Here is a 24,172-nt window from a genome sequence, read left to right on the forward strand (position 1 = left end):
AACAAAAGAAAAAAATCCAATCATAAACAATTACTTTAGTCCTAAGGAAGATCTAAATATACACTCAGAACATAACAAAGTCAGCTTCTGAATCCAAAGCCTCAAAAAAATTATGAATTGGCTTCAGGCTATGGAAAAGCTTAAAAAAGATTTTTGATAATCAAATAAGGAGGTAGAGTAACAATTGGGAAAAGAAATGAGAGTGATGAGGAAACTCATGAAAAGCAAGTCAGTAGCTTTGTGAAGGAGATATAAAAAATGAAGAAAATAACATCTTAAAATCAGTTTGGGTCAAATAGAAAAAAAACAAATAGAAAAAAAACAGGTCAATGAGGAGAAGAATACCTTTAAAGCAGAATTGATCAGATGGAAAGGGAGATACAGAAGCTTTCTGGAGAAAATAATTCCTTAAAATGTAGAATGGAGCTAAGGGAAGCCGTTGACTTTGTGAGAAATCCAGAAACAATAAAACAAAACCAAAAGAATGAAAAACTAGAAGAAAATGTGAACTATCTTGTTGGAAAAATAACTGACCTGGAAAACAGATCCAAGAGAGAGAATTTAAAAATTATTGGACTACCTGAATGTCATGATCAAAAAAAAAAGAGCCTAGATGTCAATTTTTTAAAAAAGATTTTATTTATTTTATTTTATTTTATTTATTTTGAATTTTAAAATTTTCCCCCTATTCTTCCTTCACTCCCCCCAACCCCCACAGAAAGCAGCTTTTTAGTCATTACGTTGTTTCCATGATCATGATCACCTAGTTTCCAATGATCTAAGTTGAATGTGATGAGAGAGAGATCATATCCTTAAGGAAGAAAAATAAAGTATAAGAGATAGGAAAATTACATAATAAGTTTTTTTCACTAAATTTAAGGTAATAATCTTTGGTCTTTGTTCAAACTCCATACTTCTTTCTCTGGATGCAGATGGTATTCTCCATCACAGATAGCCCCAAATTGTCCCTGATTGCTGTACTGATAGAATGAGCAAGTCCATTTAAGCTGATCTTCACTCCTATGTTGCTGTCAGGGTGTACAATGTTCTTCTGGTTCTGTTCATCTCACTCAACATCAGTTCATGCAAATCCTTCCAGGCTTCCCTGAATTCCCATCCCTCCTGGTTTCTAATAGAACAATAGTGTTCTATGGCATACATATACCACAGTTTGTTAAGCCATTCCTCAATTAAAGGACATTCACTTAATTTCCAATTCTTTTCCCCCACAAATAGGACTGCTATGAATATTTTTGTACAAGTGATGTTTTTACCCTTTTTCATAATCTCTTCAGGGTATAGACCCAGTAGTGGTATTACTGGATCAGGGGGTATGCATATTTTTGTTTCCCTTTGGTTTTAATTCCAAATTGCTCTCCAGAAAGGTTGGATGAGTTTATAGCTCCACCAACAATTGCATTAGTGTCCCAGATTTCCCCCATCCCTTCCAACATTGATCATTTTCCTTTCTGGTCGTATTGACTAGTCTGAGAGGTATGAGGTGGTACCTCAGAGATGCTTTAATTTGCATTTCTCTAATCAGTAGTGATTTAGAGCAATTTTTCATATGACTATGGATTGCTTTGATTTCCTCATCTGTAAATAGCCTTTGCATATCCTTTGACCATTTGTCAACTGGGGAATGGCTTGTCTTTTTAAAAATTTGACTCAGTTCTCTGTATATTTTAGAAATGAGTCCTTTGTCAGAAATACTGGTTGTAAAAATGTTTCCCAATTAATAACATTTCTTTTGATCTTGGTTACAGTGGGTTTTGTCTGTGCAAAAGCTTTTTAATTTAATGTAATCAAAATTCTCTAGTTTGTTTTTAATTATGTTCTCTATCTCTTCCTTTGTTCTAAATTGCTTCCCTTTCCATAGATCTGACAGGTATACTACTCCTTGATCATCTAGTTTGTTTATAATATTGTTTTTTTTTTATGTCTAACTCCTGTATCCATTTTGATCTTATCTTGGTATAGGGTGTGAGGTGTTGGCCTAATTCAAGCTTCTTCCATATTAACTTCCAATTTTCCCAATAGTTTTTATCAGAAAGTTTTTAAACCAAAAGTTGGACTCTTTGGGCTTATCAAACAGCAGATTACTATAATCATTTCCTGCTATTGCACCTAGTCTATTCCACTGATCCACCACTCTATTTCTTAACCAATACCAGACAGTTTTGATGACTGGTGCATTATAATATAATTTTAGATCTGGTAAGGCTAGGCTACCTTCTTTTGCACTTTTTTTCATTGAATGCCTGGAAATTGACATTTTGTTTCTCCATATAAATTTAATTACAATTTTTTCTAACTCAATAAAGTAGTTTTTTGGAATTTTGATTGGTAGGGCACTAAACAAGTCATTTAGTTTGGGTAGAATTGTCATTTTTATTATATTTGCTTGATCTATCCATGAGCAGATGATGTCTGCCCAGTTATTTAAATCTTATTTTATTTGTGTGAGAAGTGTTTTGTAATTATTTCAAAAAGTTTTTGAGTCTGCCTTGGCAGGTAGACTCCCAGGTATTTTATATTGTCTGAGTTTACTTTGAATGGAATTTCTCATTCTAGCTCTTTTTGCTGTATCTTGCTAGTCATATACAGAAATATTGAGGATTTTCAAGGGCTAATTTTATATTCTGTGACTTTGGTAAAGTTGCTAATTATTTCTAGTAGTATTTTTTATTTTTGTTTTTTTTTTTGCAAGACAATGGGGTTAAGTGGCTTGCCCAAGGCCACACAGCTAGGATAATTATTAAGTGTCTGAGGCCGGATTTGAACTCAGGTACTCCTGACTCCAGGGCTAGTGCTCTAACCACTATACCACCTAGCCACCCCTCTAGTAGTATTTTAGATGATTTGGGGGGACTTTCTAGGTATACCATCATGTCATCTGCAAAGAGTGAGAGTTTTGCTCTTCCTTCCCAATTCTAATTCCTTCAATTTCTTTTTCTTCTCTTACTGCTGAAGCTAAAGTTTCTAATACAACATTGAATAGCGGTGGCGATAATGGACTTCCTTGTTTCAGCCATGATCTTTTTGGGAATGCTTCTAACCTATCCCCTTTGCTTATAATGATTGTTGATGGTTTCAGATAGATACTTCTTATTATTCTAAGCAACAATCCATTAATTCCTACACTCCAGTGATTTTAGTAGAAAAGCGTGCTGTATTTTGTCAAAAAACTTTTTCAGCATCTATCAATATAATCATATTATTTCTGATAGGTTTGTTATTGATATAATTAATGATACTAACAGTTTTCCTAATATTGAACCAACCCTGCATTCCTAGGATAAATCCTACTTGATCATAATGTATTATTCTATGTTAACTTGTAATCATTTTGCTAAGATTTTATTTAAGATTTTTGCCTTTGTATTCATCAGGGAGATAGGTCTATAATTTTCTTTCCTCTGTTTTAACTCTTGCTGGTTTAGGTATCAACACCATATTGGTGTCATAGAAAGAGATAGGCAGAGTTCCATCTTCACCTATTTTTCCAAAGAGTTTATATAGAATTGGAACTAATTGTTCCTTAAATGTTTGACAGAATTCACTTGTGAACTCATCTGGCCCTGGAGATTTTTCCTTAGGGAGTTCAATAATGGCTTGTTGAATATCTTTTTTTCTGAGATAGGGTTATTTAGGTTTTTAATTTCCTCTTCATTTAATCTGGGCAACTTATATTTTTGTAAAGATCCGTCCATTTCATTCAGATTGTCAAATTTATTGGCATAGAGTTGGGCAAAATAATTCTGAATTATTACTTTACTTTCCTCCTCATTGGTGATGAGTTCACCTTTTCCATTTATGATACTAGCAATTTGGTTTTCTTCTTTCCAAATTGAGTAAATGTTTATTAATTTTATTAGTCTTTTCATGAAACCAACTCGGTTTTATTTATTAGTTCAATAGGTTTTTTTGCTCTTATTTTATTAATTTCTCCTTTAATTTTCAGAATTTCTAATTTGGTATTTAATTGGGGTGTTTTAATTTGATCTTTCTCTAATTCTTTTAGTTGCTTATTTAGTTCATTGATTTCTTCTTTCTCTAATTTATTCATGTAAGCATTTAAAGATATAATAAATCCCCTGACAGCAGCCTTGTGTGTAACCCATAGGTTTTGGTACATTGTTTCATTATTGTCATTATCTAGGATAATATAATTAATTCTTTCTATAATTTGTTGCTTGATTCACTTATTCTTTAACATGAAGTTATAGAGTTTCCAATTAGTTCTGGGTCTATATCTCCCTGGCCCAATATTGCATATGATTTTTATTGCATTATGATCTGAGAAAGATATATTCACTATTTTTGCTTTTCTGCAATTGATCATTAGGTTTTTATGCCCTAGTACATGGTCAAATTTTGTATAATTGCCATGTACTACAGAAAAAAGTATATTCCTTTCTATCCTTATTTAATTTCCTCCATGGGTCTATCATATCTAGGTTTTCTAGCAATCTATTTACCTCATTAACTTCCTTTTTGTTTATTTTATGATTAGATTTATCTAAATTTGAGAGTAGGAGGTTGAGGTCTCCCAATGGTAGATATACATATATATATATATATATATATATATGTGTGTGTGTGTGTGTGTGTATATATATATATATATATATATATATATACATATATATATTCAGTATTGAGATCACTTTATTGTCTATGGTACCTTTTAGGAGGATATAGTTTCTTTCTTTATCTCTTTTATCTCTTTATCTCAGCTTTTGCAGCTGAGATAAGTATTGCTACCCCTGCTTTTTTCACTTTAGCTGAAGCAATCTGGTTTTTAATCCACTCTGCTATTTGCTTACATTTTAAGGAAGAGTTCCTCCCATTCACATTCAAAGTTATAATTACTAACTCTTTATTGCCCTCCATACTATCTTCCCTCTGTATGTATTTTTTCCCTTTCCCCCCCTTATCCATATTCTCCAGTATTTTGTTTCTGAATGAGTCACCTTCAGTGTATTTGCCCTCCTATATCAACTCCCCTCCCCTTTCTTTTCCCTTTACCTTTTCCCCCTTCTTCTTTCCCTTCCTTCTCTTCCCCTTTTTAGTGCCCCTCCCTGTCCCCCCTCTCCTTTCCCCCTCTTTTAATACTTGAAAGGTAAGATAAATTTCTTAACTTAACTAAGTGTGTGTAAGTTAACTTTAAGCCAAGTCTAATGAGATGAAGATTCAGGTGGTTCTCACCTTCTCCCTTCTTCCCCTCTATTACAATAGGTCTTTTGCGCCTCTTACTATAATGAGATTTACCCCCATTCAATCTCCTCCATCCTCCCATCTCCTTACTGTCCCCCTTTTTAAGGAGGTATTGTTTTTAAATCATTCTAAGTCATAGAAAAGTTATGAATGTCCATCACTTCTGGCTAAGTATATTCTCTCTATAGGGTTACAATTCTAGAGAGTTATTAGAGTCTTTCTCCCAGGTAGGAATATAGCCAATTTCATCTTATTGGGTAGCAGTATTTTTTTCTTTACTCTTTTTTTAACCTTTTCATGTGTCTCTTGATCCTTCTGTTTGATGTTCAAATTTTCTATTTGGACATAAAACCAGTCTTTTCATCCGGAAATGTTGGAAGTCTCCCATTTTGTTAAATGCCCATCTTTTTTTCACTGGAAGAGAAGGCTCAGCTTTGAAGATAGTGGATTCTTGGCTGCATTCCAAGCTCCCTTTCTCTTTGGAATATCTCATTCCAGGCCCTTTGATCCAATTAATGTTGATGCAGTCAGGTCCTGCATAATCCTTACTGTGGCTCCTTGGTATTTAAATTGTTTCTTTCTAACTGCTTGCAGGATTTTCTCTTTTATCTGATAGTTCTGGAATTTGGCTCAACATTCCTTAGTGTTTTCATTTTAGGAACTCTCTCAGGAGGGGAAAAGATTCAGTGGCTAAAATTTGTCCTCGGACCTGCCACTCACCAAAGCCTCTGCAGCCAAGGCCAGGACTCTGGCTTCCCCCTGCCGCTGTCCCTGGGTTGGCCCTCTGGTCTCAGCTCCTGGTTTACCCATGGTCCCCTGAGACAAACCCAAACCTTGTTGGTAAGTGTTCTTCTCCTAGCTCCTCTTTCTGTCAATCAAATTCCTGTTAAGAGGTTTCTTTCATGTTATTTTTGAGGGGGAACCAGGAGCACTTAGAACAGTGCCTGTCTTCTCTCCTCCATCTTGGCCAGAAGTTAGATGTCAGTTTTAAAAGGAATAATCCAGAAAAATGACCTAATATCCTAGAAGCAGAGAATACAATGGAAATTGAAAGAATTCACTGATCACCTCCTGAAAGTGGTCACAAAATGAAAGCTGTCTGGAATATTATAGCCAAATTTCAGTCTAGGAAAAAAATGTTACAAGCAGTCAGAAGGAAACAAAATATCATGTAGCTATACTCAGTATTACATGGAATTTAGTAGCTTCTACATTAAGGGATCATAGGACTTGGAATATGATATTTCAGAAGCCAAAAGATCTTGGTTTACAACCAAGACTCAATTACCCAGCAAAACCGAACATACTCTTCCAGGGGTAAAGATGGGCATTCAAATGAAACAGGCAACTTTCAAACTTTCCTCATGAAATGACCAAAGGTGAACAGAAAGTTTAATCTTCAAGTACAGGAATTAGGTAGAGGTGAAACATAGAGAGGGTAGACAGGATGGGAAAATTATGAGGGACTTAATGATGATGAACTACTTGTATTCCTGCCTGGGGAGATGATACCAATAACTCATATGAACTTTCTCATTTATTAGGGAAGTTCAAAGGAGTATATATAGATAAAGTACAGGAAGGAGTTGAGTTTAAAGGCATAATATATTAAAAATGGAGTTACTGAGGTAGAAAAGAATATACTGGGGGAAAGGTAAGGAGAAGAAAAATAGGGTAATTGTTTCACAAAAAAAGGCAAGAAAAAGCTTTTGCAGCAGACTGGAAGAGGGGGAAAGTTGAACAGGAGTGAGTCTGACTCTCATCAAAAGTGGCTCAGAGAGGAGATAGCATATACACACACAATTGGATATAGAAATCAATCTCACCCTAGAGGGAAATAGGAGATAAAAGGGATGGGAGAAAGGGTACAAGGGGAGAGTGAGGTGTAGGTGATAGAAGACAGGGATGATTGTAGGAAAGGGTAGTCAGATGTAATTCACTTTTGAGGAAGGACAAAGTGAAAAGGGAAAGAGAATAGAATAAATGAATCTGGGGGTAATAGAATGGAGGGAAATACAATAGCAATTGTGGGAAAAAAATAATGAAGCAATTTCTCTAATGGACTTATGAAAAAGAATACTATCCATCCCAAAGACAGAGTTGATGGTGTTTGAATATAGACTGAAGCATACTTTTTCCTCACTTCATTTTTTTTGAGGTTTCTCTTTGTGAGTGTGTGTGGGGGACTGGGTTATATTTACTTTTACAACATGACTGTTGTAGTAATGTTTTTCATGGTTACACATTTTAATCTACACCAAGTAAATTGCTTTCTCAATGGAGGAAGTGCAGTGGGAGGAAGGGAGAGAATTTGAAACTCTGGGTTTTGGAAGTAAATGTTGAAACTTGCTTTTGCATGTAACCAGGGACAAAAAATTTTAAATAAAAATTAATAAAAATAAAATTAAAATTAATGTAATCAAAATTATCCAGTTTTTTTTAATATTCTCTAACTCTTCCTTGGTCATAAACTACCCTCCTTTCTATGGATCTTACAGGTAAACTATTCCTTTTTCTTCTATTTTGCTTATATTGTCTTTTATGTCAAAATCCTTCACCCATTTCGACCTTATCTTGGTATAGGGGGAGAGGTGTACATGCATGCCTAGTTTTTTGCCATATTATCTTCCAGTTTCTCCAGCAATTTTTTTTTTATCAAATAGTGAGTTTTTAATCCCAGAAGCTGGAATCTTTGGGTTTATCAAATGATAGATTACTATAGTCATTTACTGTTGTCTCTTTTACACCTAAACTATTCCACTGATTAACCAGTACCAAACAGTTATGATGACTAATGCTTTATAATATAATTTTAGATCCGATATGGCTAGGTCCCCTTCCTTTGCATTTTTATTCATTCCCTTGATGTTCTTGACCTTTTGTTACTCCATATGAATTTAGTTTTTAGTTTTCCTAACTCACTAAAATAATTTTTTGAAAGTTTGATTGATATGACACTAAATAAACAATTTAAGTAGAATTATCATTTTTATTCTATTAGTTTGGCCTACCCATGAGTAATTGATATTTACTTAGATATGATTTTATGTGTGGAAAAATGTTTTTATGTTTTCATAAACTTTGAGTCTGCCTTGGCAGGTAGACTACCAAGTACTTAATGTTATCTGAAGTTATTTTAAATGGTATTTCTCTTTCTTTCACTTGCTGCTATAATCACTTGTTAGTAACATATAGAAATGCTGAAGATTTTTATGGGTTTATTTTATATCCTGTGATTTTGCTAAAGTTACTAATTGTTTCCAGTAGTTTTTTTAGATGATTTTCTAGGGTTCTCTAGGTATACCATCATATCATCTGCAAAGAGTGATTCATTACCGATTCATATTCCTTCAATTTCCTTTTCTTCTCTTATTGCTATAGTTAACATTTCCAATACAATATTAAATAAGTGGTGATAACAGCACCCTTATTTCATCCGTGATCTTATTGTAAATGCTTCTAGCTTATCCCCATTATATATAATGCCTGTTGATGGTTTTAGATAGATGCAGATAATCATTTTAAGGAATAATCCATGTATTCCTATGCTCTTTAGTATTTTTAGTAGGGATGGGTGCTATTTTGTCAAAGATTTTTTCAGCATCTATTGAGATTTCTGTTAAGTTTATTATTGATATAGTCAATCATGATGATAGTTTTGCTAATATTCACCCAACCCTACATTCTTGATATAAATCCTGCTTGGTCATGGTATGTTATCCTACTGATAACTTGCTAAAATCACTTTGTTAATATTTTATTTAAAATTTTTACATCTATATTCATTAGGGAAATTGGCCTATAATTTTCTTTCTCTGTTTTGAGTCTTCCTGGTTTAGGTATCAGTACAATATTTGTGCCACAGAAGGAATTTGGCAGAGCTCCACCTATTTTTTCAAATAGTTTATATAAAATTGGAACTAATTGCTCCTTGAATATTTTTTTAGATTTTTTTTTGCAAGGCAAATGGGGTTAAGTGGCTTGCCCAAGGCCACACAGCTAGGTAAGCTCCTTGAATATTTGGTAGAATTCACTTGTAAATCCATTTGCTCCATAGAGATTTTTTCTTAGGGAGTTCTTTGATGGCTTGTTCAAATTCGTTTTCTAAAATAGGGTTATTTAAGTATTTAATTTCCTCTTCTTTTAACCTGGATGATTTATGTTTCTGTAAATATTCATCCATTTCACTTAGATTTCCAAACATACATTTGGGCAAAATAGTTCTGAATTATTAATTTACTTTCTTCCTTATTGGTGATAAATTCACCTTTTTTCATTTTTGATACTAGTAATATGGTTTTCTTCTTTCTTTTTTTATAAATCACATTAACCAAAGTTTTATCTATTTTATTTTTTCATAAAATAAATTCTTAGGTTTATTTATTAGTTCAATAATTTTCTTGCTTATTATTTTCAACTTTAATTTTCAGAAATTTTTATTTGGTATCTAATTGAGGATTTTTAATTTGTTCTTTTTCTAAACTTTTTAGTTGCATTTTTAGTTCATTGATCTTCCCTTTCTCTATTGTATTCATTTAGTAATATATTTCCCCAATAACTGCTTTGACTGTATCACATAAATTTTGGTATATTGTCTCATTATTGTAATTGTCTTGAATGAAATCATTAATCCATTCCATGATTTGTAGTTTGATTCATTCATTCTTTAAAATTAGGCTATTTAGTTTCCAATTAGTTTTAGGTCTACATCTCCATGACCCTTTATTACACATGAATTTTATTGCATCATGATCTGAAAAGGGATGCATTAGGTATTTCTGCCTTTCTACATTTGATTATGAGGTTTTTAATGCCCCACTATGTGGCCAATTTTTGTGTAGGTGCCACATACCACAGGAAAATAATGGTATAGTCCTTTCTACCCCCATTCAATTTTCTCCAGAGGTTTATCATATTTAAGTTTTCTAACATTCAATTCATCTCCTTAATTTCTTTCTTTATTTTATGATTAGACAGAAGGAGTTTAAGGTCCTCCACCACTGTAGCTTTACTGTCTGTGTCTTCCTGTAAGTAGCTTCTCATCTAAGAATCTGGATGCTATTTCACTTAGTACATACTCTTTTGGTATTGAAATTACTTCATTTGTGGGAGCAGCTAGGTGAAGCAGTGAATAGAGCCCCTTCCCTGAAATCAGGAAGATCTACGTTCAAATCTAGTCTCAGACACTTAATAATTACCTAACTGTGTAACCTTGGACAAGTCACATAACCTCATTCCCCTATAAAAAAAAAAACAAAAAATTATTTCATTGTCCATTGTATCTTTTAGAAAGATATAGTTTCCTTCTCTATCTCTTTTAATGAGATCTATTTTTGCAGTTGCTTTATCTGATTAAAGAATTGCTACCCTTGCTTTTTTCACTTCAACTGAAGCATAATAAATTCTGTTCCATCTTTTTACCTTAACTCTATGAATATATCTCTCTACTTCAAATGTGTGTCTAATAAGCAGTATATTGTAGAATTCTGGTGTTTAATACAGTCTTCTATCCACTTCTCTTTTATGGGAGAGTTTATCCCATTCACATTCACAGTTAAAATTACTAACTCTTTATTACTCTCCATGCTATCTCCCCTCAATTTATATTTTCCCCCTTCCATCACCTTATCCCTGTTCCCTAGTATTTTGCTTTTGAATACCACCTCCCTCAATGTGTTTCTCCCCTTCTATCCACCATCCTTCTTTTTCTTTACCCTTTCCCTTTTCCCTATCTTCGTTCCCTCCCCCCCTTTTCCCCTCCAAATACTTGAAAGGTAAGATAAATTTCCAAACTTAACTGAGTATGTTTATTAATTCCTCTTTGTGTTAAATCTAATGAGAGTAAGATTCAGGAGGTTCTCGTTTCCTCCATTCTTTCTCTCTATTGCAATGGGTCCTTTGTACTTTTTCATGTGATGTAATTTATCCCATTCTACCCCCGGTCTCTTTATAGTCTCCCCCTTTTTTAATGTCCAAAATTTATTGTTAATTATTCCATCAAAGACATGGACATGCCAAGAATGTCCATACCTTCAATTTAAGTATATGTTCCCTCTAATAGAGTTGCAATTCTTAAGTGTTATGAGTATTTTCCTCCCAAGTATACATGCCATCAGTTTAATCTTAGTGGATAGCAATCTCTTTCTTTTACCTTTTCTATTTACCTTTTCATGAATCTCTTGAATCTCCTATTTGAAGATCAAATTTCCTGATCTTCTCATTAGGAAAGTTTGAAAATCACTTATTTCATTAAATGTCCATCCTTTCCCCTGAAAGAGAAGGCTCAGTTTTCCTGAATGATTGAGGCTTGGTAGTAAACTAAGCTTCCTTGCTCTCCAGAATATCATATTCTAGCTTTACTGATGATGCAGCCAGGTCCTGTATAATCCTGACTGTGGCTTTTCAGTATCTGAATTGGTTCTTTCTGGTCACTTGCAGGATTTTCTTTTTGATTTTTCTTCTTGATATTCCTTGATGTTTTTGTTTTGGAATTCCTTACAGGAGGGGATTAATAGATTCTTTCTTTGACAATTTTGGCCTCTGGTTCCAAGATATCACAGCAGTTCTCCTTAACTATATCCTGATCAAAGTTTTCAAGTAGTCCTATGGTCTTAAATTGTCTCTCCTGTATCTATTTTCTGGATCAATTGTTTTACCAATAAGGAATTTTACATTTTGTTGTATTTTTTCATTCTTTTGATTTTATCAGATTCTTGGTGTCTCCTGAAGTCTTTAGCTTCCACTAATCCCAATCTATTTTTCAGAGAAGTACTTTCTCCATTTAACTTTTGCATCTCCTTTTCCATCAGATCACTTCCATTTTTAAAGGAGTTGTTATCTTTTTTTCATTTGCCGAATTGTGTTTTTGAGGGAACTATCTTCTTTTCGCATTTATGCAATTGTATTTTTAAAGGATTTGTTTTCATCATTTCTTGTTGTAAGACATTAATTTTCTCTTGCATGGTATTTATTTCCTCTTGCATTTCTTTTGCCAATATTTTCATTTGATTTTTAAGCTCCTTTATGATGTCTTCTAAGATGTCTTTCTGGGTTAGAGACCAATTCATATTCTCCTCTGAAGATTCACATATAGTTTTCCCCTTCTGTTTTCCTTTTCTAAGCTAGTATCCTTATCTCCAGTGTAATATGCTTTGCACTGGCCCTTTTTCATTTTGGGATAGTATTTTTCCCTATGGTCTTGTGTTGGGGGTGGGGGTAGTTCACAGACCTTCAGTGTTGAGAACCCTAGAGATCTTGCTAACTGGAGTTAGGATCTCCAAGGGGTTACTCAGTGGACCAAACAGTAAGGAAACCAGAATTTCTCTGGATTGTCTGTGTTGAGAGTGTCAGCTAGCCACTCCCTAAGCCTTGGGCTGGATCTAGACTGTCCTCAATGCACCCCAACCCTGGGCTAAGCCATTATTCCCTCTGGATAGTTAGTGCTGAGGAAGTCCACTGCCCTCACCCTAACTTTGGGGAAAGGTGAGAACACCTGTGACTGCATTTGTACTGGGTAATGGCCAGACCCTCCCACAGGAATGTCAGTGGCTTCTGTAAGAACATCAGGGGCTTATGGTTCATTGCTGGATAAATGGGTGCTCTCAGTAGCCATGCTGGAGCTCTGCCAGTCTTTCTACCTTGTACACTGCAAAAGTTTTCATTTCCATAGTCTAGAGTCTTAGAGTGGTTCCCCACCTTACCCTGATGCCTGTGCACTGGGTCTCTGCTCTCTGCCCTAGACATGCCCATGTTCCCCTGTGACAGACTTTTCTGGAAGATGTTCCCCTTTGTGTTTCTGTCAATCTGAAATCTGTTAAGAAGCTTGATTCTTGTTGGTTCTGAGGGAAAATCAGGACTGCTTAAAATATACCTGGTTTCTTTCTGCCATCTTGGCTGGAAGTCTTTTTTATTTCTTCTATGTAGGACACACAGTAAACTTTAAGGTTTTATTTCATTTTATATTCAATAGAGGGTACAGGAAATTTTCACTAAAAAGCAAATGGATATGGGGGAAAAAATTTGGGAACTCCTGACCTAAATAGTCTCTCTTCTTATTGCTAACATTCTGACCATGCTACCTGGATTGCTCCCCTGTGGTTTTGAATTCTTGCTATCCAGGTGGCTAACTTTTGGGGTTCCTGACTATTGCTGCCTACCTTCTTCAATGTGTCTTTTCTACCTAATAAACTCTAATCTGTGGAACATATTCTGGCATTCTGATTCCAGCCCTCCTGACGCTACTGACAGCTCTCAGGTCTCTCTTTAGTTTTCTAGCCTACTTTCAAATATGCTCCTTAGTTTCTTATTCCATTTTTTGTTGCATTTTCCATGTACCCTTGATCTACTGCTGCTTACTTTTGTGATGTTAAGAGCAGTGAATCTAAAAAACAACTGTCCACACCATCCCACATGCACTGTATAATAATCAATTAAGGATCAACCTATGCATTTCTGGCACTCATGGCATGGAAACTCTTCTTTATCAATGGTAGAATTCTGACCATGGTTTCTAGAGTGATAGGACTAAAAATATGGAAAAAACATCTAAGAAGAGTTACAATTATGGAACCCTTCAGTCAGCTATCACTGTAAAGATTTCCAAATAATTCTGGGATATTGTAAGTGAATGTAAACTAGGAATAGAAAAACAAGCAAGACTGGCAAGATCAGATAGAATCCAGAAGGCTAAATATGACTGATGGTCAGAATCAGACACATCAGTGTATTTGTGCTAGTGTACTGTTCACCGTGGTCCCACCTAGCTGAACCTAAGAATACAACCTGAAATTTCAGTATAGTCAAGCCTGAAACAGCCTAGGAATGATAGGTAAGAGTCAATTCTCAGAGAATCTAGCTCAAGATAATTGCCAAACAAAAATCAGAAGCAGGGCAAGAATCCAAGATATACAGGTTGGCAGCATCAGATATAAAGGATAAAACAGGAAAATATGAGCTAAGGTCCATCATAAGATCAATAAAACATGTGCTCAAAAAGATCTGAGTTTAATCAGAGAGGTGTATTTCCAATTTGCCTTCCTGAAAATGGTATTCAGCCAGTGCATTTTGAGCCCAAGCATCTGTGACTAATGTTAATCCCCTAGCCCTTCTTAAATAGCTTCAGCTGTGGACAGCTCCTACTAACTGTTAAGATTTTCTTCATGGGAAGAGTTGTGTTTGCAAGGTAGTTGAGAGTCAATTTTTGAGACATCATATATAGAGTCATATACCTCTACCTCCACCAAGTACATCTTATTCCTAGGAGTGAACAAAGATAGGACTGCTGCCCATGCAGCTGTGAATCTTTAACAAAAAATACCCTGGCAATAATTATCTACCTCCACTTCTCCTCAACAGAGTCTATAATAAAAACTGAAAACATCAGACAATCTTGGGCAATATGATGTCTTTGAAGTAATCTTGGATCTAGTTAATTCTTTCTTCACAGCTGTTTTATGTTTCACTGCAGACTTCCTTGCCAAGGGTTTTAGTCTTTGACCCAGATCTGGCATCAACAGAAAATTTGTTTTATTGAGACATCCCATTTATATAGCCTGTAATGAGTATAAGATCTACTCATTGCATCAAACTGTCAGCAAAGTCAACTATTACAGGAGGAGTGGTCAATGAGGAAGCTTAGGTATTTTGAGAACTCACATACTTAAAAGCCTAGGACTAAGAGGAAGTGACCTGAAGCCTCAACAGTGAGAAAACAAAAGTCAGAACAAACAGAAGGTTAAAAAAAAAAAAGAACAGAAACAAGGAAAATATACAAAAGTACAGGCAATTGATCAGAACACAAGAGGTCTTCAGAGCTAAATCATAAAAGCAAATTCTAACCTCTTCTCTCTATTCAAATAGCCACTATCTTAAAAACAGCCCCTCCTTCATTGTTTTTTTTTTTTCACATGGATTATTTCATAGGCATCCTTTTTGGTTTCCTTGATTCAAATCTCTCTCTGTTCCATTCATTTCATACAACTACCTTTGTACAGATCTGATCATAAGTCTCCTTTTCTCAATAAGTGTCAGTGGCTCCCTATTGCCTCTAGGATAAAATTTTAAAACCTACCTCTGTCTTTTATATCTATTTACAACTTATCTTCAATCTGTCTTTCCAAGTTAATTATATATTTCTCTCCTTCCTGCATTCTACAATTCAACTTAACTGTTTTTTCTCATTTTTTCACAAATAACTCTTCAAATCTAACCACCATACCCTTGAATTAATCTCCCTTCTGTAACTGCCCAATCTCCTTCTGCAACCAAGTACTATTTGTATTAATTTTTGAAATTCCCAGAAATAGTACAGGAAAATTACAACTCTTGGATCTATTTAGCAGAATGAAGATCTACCATTACTCATTTTATAATCCTTCAAATTCCTTACCTTTTACTATTTAGTATTATTTTACTATTTTCCCTTCTTTTCTCTGAAGTCTATTCTTCATTTGTTTCTGTTGCATGTTAAAAATGATAAAGTGCTAGAATTGGAGTCAGAAAGACCTGAGTTCAAATACTGCCTCAGACACTAGCTACATTCCCTGGGAAAAGAGTGACTAATTAGCTGTTATTTCCCTAATCTGCAAAATGAAGATAATAACAGTACCTACCTCACAAGTTTTTTGTGAGGATCAAATGAATTAACATATATGTAAAGTGTTTTGCAAATTTTAAAATGCTATGTGAATGCTATTATTTTTATACCACTATTATTTTTACAGAAATTCCTCCCACTGTTCTCCATCAAAAACTTGAGGATCACCTTTTATTCAATCTTTTCAGATCTTCTGAAGGTAGTGCTCTTCCACCTAATTGCATTGTATTTTTCATTTATTCTGTACCCTCTATCTTACCAAACAGAATATTTGCCTCTTCAGAGTATGAATTATTCAATCCCCAGGACCTGGTACAGTGGTTGCTATATAGAAGGTGTTTAAAATATGCTAATTAATTGATGCTATAGAATTTCAAGGCTCAAAAAAAAACAAGAAAAATTCCTCACAATAATCCCATAAGGTAGTTAGTGTAAGTATTAGTAGCTGCATTTTTGCAGATAAATAAACCTATGATCCCACAACTGATGAGTGTATGAGTAAAGAAACATTAACAGAATGCACCATACTAGTAATAGTAAGAGGTACATAAAAGAAGGAAGAAGAAAGAACTAGACTGTGATAATACAAAGCCTGGATTTTGCAGGTGGAAAGGCATGTGAGAGGATCTAGCTTCAGTATGACATGAAAAGGTAGAGAAAATGGCAACTATTGATGGTCACTTAGATGTGAGTGGATACTTTGAAAGAGGGGACTAGTAATTTCTCCAATCAATAGTACATCCCAAAGACCAGTAACTTCATGCCCCATGAACATATGGCACTTGACTATCAAAGGGCAAAGAATATGAATCTTGGGGCGGCTAGGTGGTGCAGTGATTAAAGCATCAGCCCTGGAGTCAGGAGTACCTGGGTTCAAATCCGGTCTTACCTAGTGGCTTACCTAGCTGTGTGGCCTTGAGCAAGCCACTTAACCCCATTTGCCTTGTTAAAAAAACAAACCTAAAAAAAAAGAAAAAATATAAATCTCTAACCCTGGTTATTGGTGAGCTTCTCCAATTGAGTGTGAACTGAAGTGAGAAAGGCCAGAGACATTAACTGCTGATAGATGAGGGTAAAAGAACTATTTCACTGATGACAAACTAGAGATGCCCTTGATAGTGTTCACTCATTTTATGTAAACAATTCTTTCCCATTTATTCCCTTTGTTCCAATGGGAAATGCATTGATAAAATTTATCAGCTCAGTCCACTAGGGCAAATAAATCTCAGCAACCATTCAGGAACCAGACTGTTCTCCCAGCTGATTGAGACAGCCTTTTAGCAAAATCAGTGGCCTGCTGAACACTAGGGATTTCAGATCCTGTTTATCAGTGGACAGATAATGATTGATGCTATGGAGGGAAAAAAAAAAGCTTGAGTTTTATTTGTATTCAGTGTCTATCCTTAAAAAGCACAGCCTTAAAGTCACTGATAAGACTACAGCTGTGTCTGCATTTCTCCAATACTTTCATAGGGAACAGAGTGTTGTATGTGGTGGTTATTGATAAATGAGATATATGTATTCATCTCTCCTTTATCTATACTCAAATAGGATTCATGAAAAATGTTTTAACAATTTTAGAATTCCATTTAGATTCAAAATTTTTGCAGAAAATTAATCTTCATTGTATAGGGTATCCCAAAAGTCTTAGTGTAATTTAAAGATACCAAAGTTTTAATATCTTAAAAAATATAGTAATATATCTTACATGGTATTTTATTAAAATTAAATTGGGGCTACTGTGCATATTGTTTCAAAAGGCAACCCAGGAGTATGGGATTTAAAATTTTGTGTATATTCCACAAAAGTCCACATAATTGAATGACTTTATTTTTAACTAACCAAAATCAGTATTTTGCTTGAATCATTCCATCTACAATGCCCTGAAACATACCAATAATACTCTCTACTTAGTACATACACACATACAAACACATATAGAATAGTGCCATTTATGTTTGTGTGTGTGTATATATATATATATATATATATATGTATATCTCTGTCTACAGTATGTATAGATATTTGCATGTATCTAAGTCACAGTGGTATATGTACACACATACAAATACAGATGATCATTTTTCTCTCCATGAAATATTTTGATGAAGTTTATTTTGCCAAACAGTCACTTCAGTTGTGGCTGGATATGCTCATAGGCAAAAAGTATGTATTAATTTGATTAACTGTGATCATCACATTATTATCATCATCATTAATAACTTAAATTTGCATAGTACTTTACATTTCAAATAACTTTTGATAATGAGTAACTCAATTGAGTTCCAATAACCATGTGGGATAAGTACTACAAGAATCAGAATCCCATTTTTAGGTTTGAATAAAAAAGGGTTCAGAAATTTTAAGTGACTTGCCTAGGATCACACAACTAGTAAATGTCAGATGCGGAGCATGAACCCAGTTCTTATGATTCTAAGATACTCTATTTAATATGCCAGATATTTGGCATATTTGAGTATAGTCATTGAGAATGTATCATTTATCTTAGAAGAGAAAATAAAAGTTAAAGAGATAAAAGTTAAAGAAGGAAATGCTGGATGAATCTAAATACAGTTGATACTGAATATGAAATTCTGATGTTAATTTCTCAAGTTAATGATGAAGTCATGGAACCAATTAGGCTCCTAAGATATTATTTGCTTAATTCAACCAACACCTTTCTTGGTTACTAATTATGTCCAGTTTTGACTACTTGAAATAAAGGTTAAGGGGAGAGGGATCTGTGATGTGAGAAAGATTGAATTCATTTTTATCCAAGTCAGAGAAAGCATTAGGGAGAAAATAGGGATCTCTTGGTCACCCATTTATATAACATTTTGACATTTGCAAAGTATTTTCATCAAAGCAGTTTGGTAAAATAGGTAGAGAAAAATTAGTTTTTCTCATTTTGCATGTGGAGAAACTAAGACACTGATTTCCTATTTTCATATACCTAATAAGCATCTGAAGCAAGATTTGAACCCAATCTCTTGGCTCCAACTCAGGCCTACCACTGAATATAACATATCTTTCATCCTCTAACCTGAAATTCTTTCTGTTCTTTTACCTTCACAGTTTTAAAACTGGAGATACAAGAGAAAAAATGAGGGGCATCTAGGTGACACAGTGGATAGAGCACTGGCCTTGGAGTCAGGAGTACCTGAGTTCAAATTCAGCCTCAGACACTTAATAATTACCTAGCTGTGTGACCTTGGGCAAGTCACTTAACCCCATTGCCTTGAAAAATCTGAGAGAGAGAGAGAGAGAGAGAGAGAGAGAGAGAGAATGAGATATTTAAACCAATGTATGTAATTTCAAATGGTTGCCCATAAAGGGAATTAGAACTACATTGCTGTGATTAAGTTTTTTTCCTGCTGTCATCTTTGGTTGCATAAGTAATACAATGAACAGCCAAGAAATTGTGTGTGGAGGGTTAAAGAACATCAAAAATTTGCTCTGAATTTGCTTTGCAAATTTTAAAATTACATAGGCATATGAGTAGTTATTGATGTTTTCTGCCTCATAATAGACAAAGCCATTGTATCCCCAACTCATACCTGGGATAAATCAGAAAATGTATACATGCATGAATCAGTTTTCTTTCCCTTCTTCAAGGTGATGATAAACTTTTATACTGACATGAAATAAGTATTCTATTATTATTATCATTATTATTATTATTATTATCATTTAATATCAGGGCAGTATTTCAGAGAGATATTCAACTGTTGTTTGGTTGTTTTTAAATAAAAAGCACTGATAAAATTTTAAAATTCCAGAGTGACAAAATCACTTAAATGCTAGAAAAATAAAGGTACAAAAAGATGTTATCCCAAAAGGCATATTTATAGTATAATATTTCTTGTATTGAAAGACAATTCAGAGGTCATCTATTTCAATTATCTAGTTATCTAATAATTTTATAGTTGAGAAAAATTAGGCCCAATGAAGTTTCATAGGTATTTTTGAGGCATAGATGGGATTTGAAATCAGGTCCTTGGACTATAATACTAGGACCCATTCCATAGTATAACACTAAGCAAAGGGATTACTTACATAAAATAAGTAAGATATATAGTGAAAAGAAAGCCACAAGATCGATAATATGAGATAATATACACATAAGGACATAAAATTAAAGCTAAAAGATAATTTTAAAAAATGTTAAGAAATAACAAAAATAATCACAGTAAGAGCAGCTAGGTGGTGCAGTGGATAAAACACCAGCCCTGGAGTCAGGAATACCTGAGTTCAAATTTGACCTCGGACACTTAATAATAATTACCTAGCTATGTGACCTTGGCCAAGTCATTTAACACCATTGCCTAGAAACACCCCCCCCAAATAAACACAGTAGAAAACCCTCAAAAAAATTAATAGAGACAGTCCTAACAATAGATTTAACATAACAGAACATTTGGGGATATAGAATCACATAAAATTCAGAGGAGATGAGGAAAAAAAAGCTTAAATGACAAATAGAGATTAGATTATGATACAGTAGTGTCAGTGATCCTGAGAACATAAAAGATGGAAAATGAAACTCTACTTTATTAAACTGTCCAAGAAAATTTCCCAAAACTAGTGAAAAGAATAAGTAAAAAGCAAACATAATATATGGATACATATATTAAAATGCATACTCATGTATATGTTTATATACATACATATGCATATACGTATATAGAGAACCATGGATAGCCACAGTATCTAAAACAGGGATAAACTAAAGAATTAAGATGCCTAGAAATTCTAGATTCAAACTAAAATGATAAGGAAAAACAAAATTGCAGAAATTATTTATCTAGGAAGGAGAAAGTGTTTATAAGGACAAGGAAGGTCACATACTTGAAAATTAAGAAATATGAGCTGGGAATCCAGCATTACCTGCACAGCAAAACTCAATATGTTCTTTAAGAATGGGATGGATTTTTAAGAAGCAAACAGAATGAATTTTTTTATAGAAAGAAATACCTAGTTCAAGGAAGTCTATGAATAAAAATTGTCTCCCAGTCAAGAAGATGAGTATTTCATACAATCAAAAGGATGTTTAAACAGGAAAAAATTAAAAAACAAAAAACAAAAACAAGATGTAGGAAAAAAGGGATAGAGTAATGATGAAGTGAAGTTCCTGTCTTAATAAAGAAGTCCAAGTTAAACTAATTCATTTTAGTTTTATGAATTCTCATAAGATGAAAAACTTCTTTGAGGAGCTCTGATAATATTGAATTAACCATGTATTCTAATAAATGATAAAGGAATTGTGCTTTCTCTTTTAATAAAATAACTGAAGTTTAGACAAACATTACAATTTTAATCCTCAATGCAAGAAAACTAAATTATACAACAAAGCACAATGGAGTTACAGAACCCTACAGTATGCTGCTTTAAAAAGAATAATATTTAATCTAAAAAGATCTAAATTGATTCAAAATTCAAGGGCAGTTGTATAATTTTGCCATGCTACTTCCAAATCATGAAAAGTAGAAATGATACTGGACAAAGCTGAATGCAAAGCAGCAAGTATTAGAAGTGATAAAAAGCATTGTTTTATGCTAAAAATAGCTAAGTAAAATATGAACATATATACATTCTAATTATATTTGCATTTAATCACTCTGCAACAAAATTCATAAAGGAAAACTTCAGTCTTGCAAGAAGTCAATTTTTTAAAATGTGATTTTAACATTCCATTATTTGTATATGACAAATCCAAGAAAAAGATAAAGAAATTACTGAGATAAACAGAATATTGAACAAACTAACCCTAATATATAGATGGAGAAAAGTTCATGAGGAAAATCAAAGAATGTGCTCTTTTCCCCAGCATTCTTAAAACTAATAAAAAAATTGATCAAATGTTTAGGTACAAAGAAACAATGAACAAATATCAAAGAATATATTAGCAGACTATAATGTAATAATGCTAGCAATAAATATAGTTAGAATGCATAAAGAACATAGTTTCCCTCCTCCCACCCTGAACTTAAAAAAGTTGCTAAATAATGACTGGAGAAAAAAGAAATTCTAAAAAAATAACAAGAGTAGATTACATAAAAGATAATACAGTATATAGCCTGGATCTCAAAATCTATGAGTTGCTGATCAACAGGACTCAGAAGTAAATTCATAACCTGTATTGTTATCAATGAGAGAGATACAATTAATGTATAGTACACACACACACACACACACACACACACACACACACACACACACACACACCTCGCTGCATAGCTTTAGGCAAAGAACAAGTCAGCAGAAAAAGTAAGATTATCCATACCACAACAGTGATCAATATAATGAAATAAAGAGTAAAATTGAAATGCTAAATTCAAGAGTAGGAGTTTTTTACTTTTTTAAAAAATTAAAACTAAATTGATAAACAATTGGAGGGTAAGGCAGCTAGGTGGCACAGTGGAGAGAACCTGGAGACAAAAGGACCGGAATTCAAAACCAGCCTCAAGACAATTGACACTCACTAGCTGTGTGACCCTGGTTAGGACAGCTAGGTGGCAAAAAGGATATTGTCAGATTTTATATGAGTCAGGAGGACTGGAGCTCGAATCCAACCTCAAATCTTTAGCACTTACTAGTTGTGTAATCTTGGGCAAATCATTTAATCCCAATAGCCTCACATGCAGGACCATCTCCAGTTGTCCTGATTCATATCTGGCCACTGGATCCAGGTGACACCAGAAGAGAGGGTGAAGCTGGACTTAGTACAACCCCTTCCACTCAAGTCTAATTCATTTGCTTGTCATAGCATCACCTCCCTTGATGTCATGGTCTTCTTTGAGAACAAAGGACAACAAAGGACAAACATTAGGAAGTGGACACCCTGGGGAAGTCGCTGAACCTTAATTATCTAGCAAAACAAATGAATGAAAAAACAAAATATTAGTAGTCTAAACAACAAAGTGAGGGGACAAAGATAAATCTCCAAAATCAGAAATTAACAAAGCGAGAGATCACAATAAGGACAAAAAAGGAAGAATTTTAAATATTAAATATTAAATTAAATATTAAATAAATACATAGTCTATTTTAGAAAATTAAGACTATAAAAGCGATTAGCTACAGAAGTATTAAGCACAAAACAAAATCCTCAAAACACTACATTTCGAAGTATGTTCCTGTTTAAAAGGACATCTTTCAAAAAATCATTAACACACATAAGCATACACACAGACATTTTTCATGATTTTTCACTAGTTTCCAATGTTGGCACTACCACTGAACTAAAGTGATTAAGAAAAATAGAGGGGCTTCATGGAAAAGAAATGAATCCAATGAGGCTGGAAAATTAATTTTTGTCTATGTAAGTTACAAGTGTTTAGGAAATGATGGTTTCAAATCCAGCAAAGACGTCTGGAAGAGATATATAATGTAATTAGGGTAACTGAGACTGGATTAAATCAAAAGAATCATTTGGAAAACAGACTAACAAACTATGGAATTTATGACAGCATTGAAGTACAGAGATCTGACAAAATGCATGCAAAATGATGATATGCTGGAACAAAAAAACGTTGAAAAGGATATCAGTAGGTTTCCATAAGAGAAGCTACTCAGTTTGAAGTTCAAGATCAAAACAGTAAGATAGTAATTAGAGGATATTCTTCCACGGATGAATTCTTCTTTCTTGCCTTTAAGAGAACACTGACCTGAGCATAGGCATATAAGAAGCCTTTCATTGTATACTGATGGAACATTTTGGCAATGAACAATAGTAAGTTGAAAAGGCTATTGTCCCAAATGCTATAAAGTTCCTTGTTCAGCTATCCTGCATAAAACTATGCCAGGTTAGGAAAATCAGAGAATCAAACGTTAAAAGGACACATGTACAGAATCTCACAAATGATGTATTTGGATTCATTCAGAACTCCCCAAAATTAATTCAAACCCCTAATTCATGTTTGAAATCTTCAATAATTCATCCACAACCTGTATTTTCAAATCCCCCCCGCTTTGCTTCAACCAGACTGCTAAGCTCATTGCCCCTCATGCCAATAGACCAGGTACTTTATGACATTGGTGTCTTTAATTAGAAAACCTTGTCCCCCTCCTATATTTATGTCTATTGACAACTTATCCCTTTAAGATCCAACTCAATATCCCTATCTGGTTCATCAAACTTTCTTTGACTATTGCAAACCATAATGCTCCCTTTTACATTTGATCTTCTAGAACACTTTTGATCAAAACTTCTCATTTAACATTTACCTATTGCCTAGGACTACTAAGTAGCATGTGATATTTCCAGCCTCCTCAATTAATTATAATTACTTTATGACAAGAGCAGTGCCTTATATTTTTATGACCTTGACCACAATGCCTTGTTTCAAGTGATATATT

The sequence above is a fragment of the Macrotis lagotis genome, chromosome 1, assembly GCF_037893015.1.
Source record: "Macrotis lagotis isolate mMagLag1 chromosome 1, bilby.v1.9.chrom.fasta, whole genome shotgun sequence".
In the NCBI taxonomy this organism is placed as follows: domain Eukaryota; kingdom Metazoa; phylum Chordata; class Mammalia; order Peramelemorphia; family Peramelidae; genus Macrotis; species Macrotis lagotis.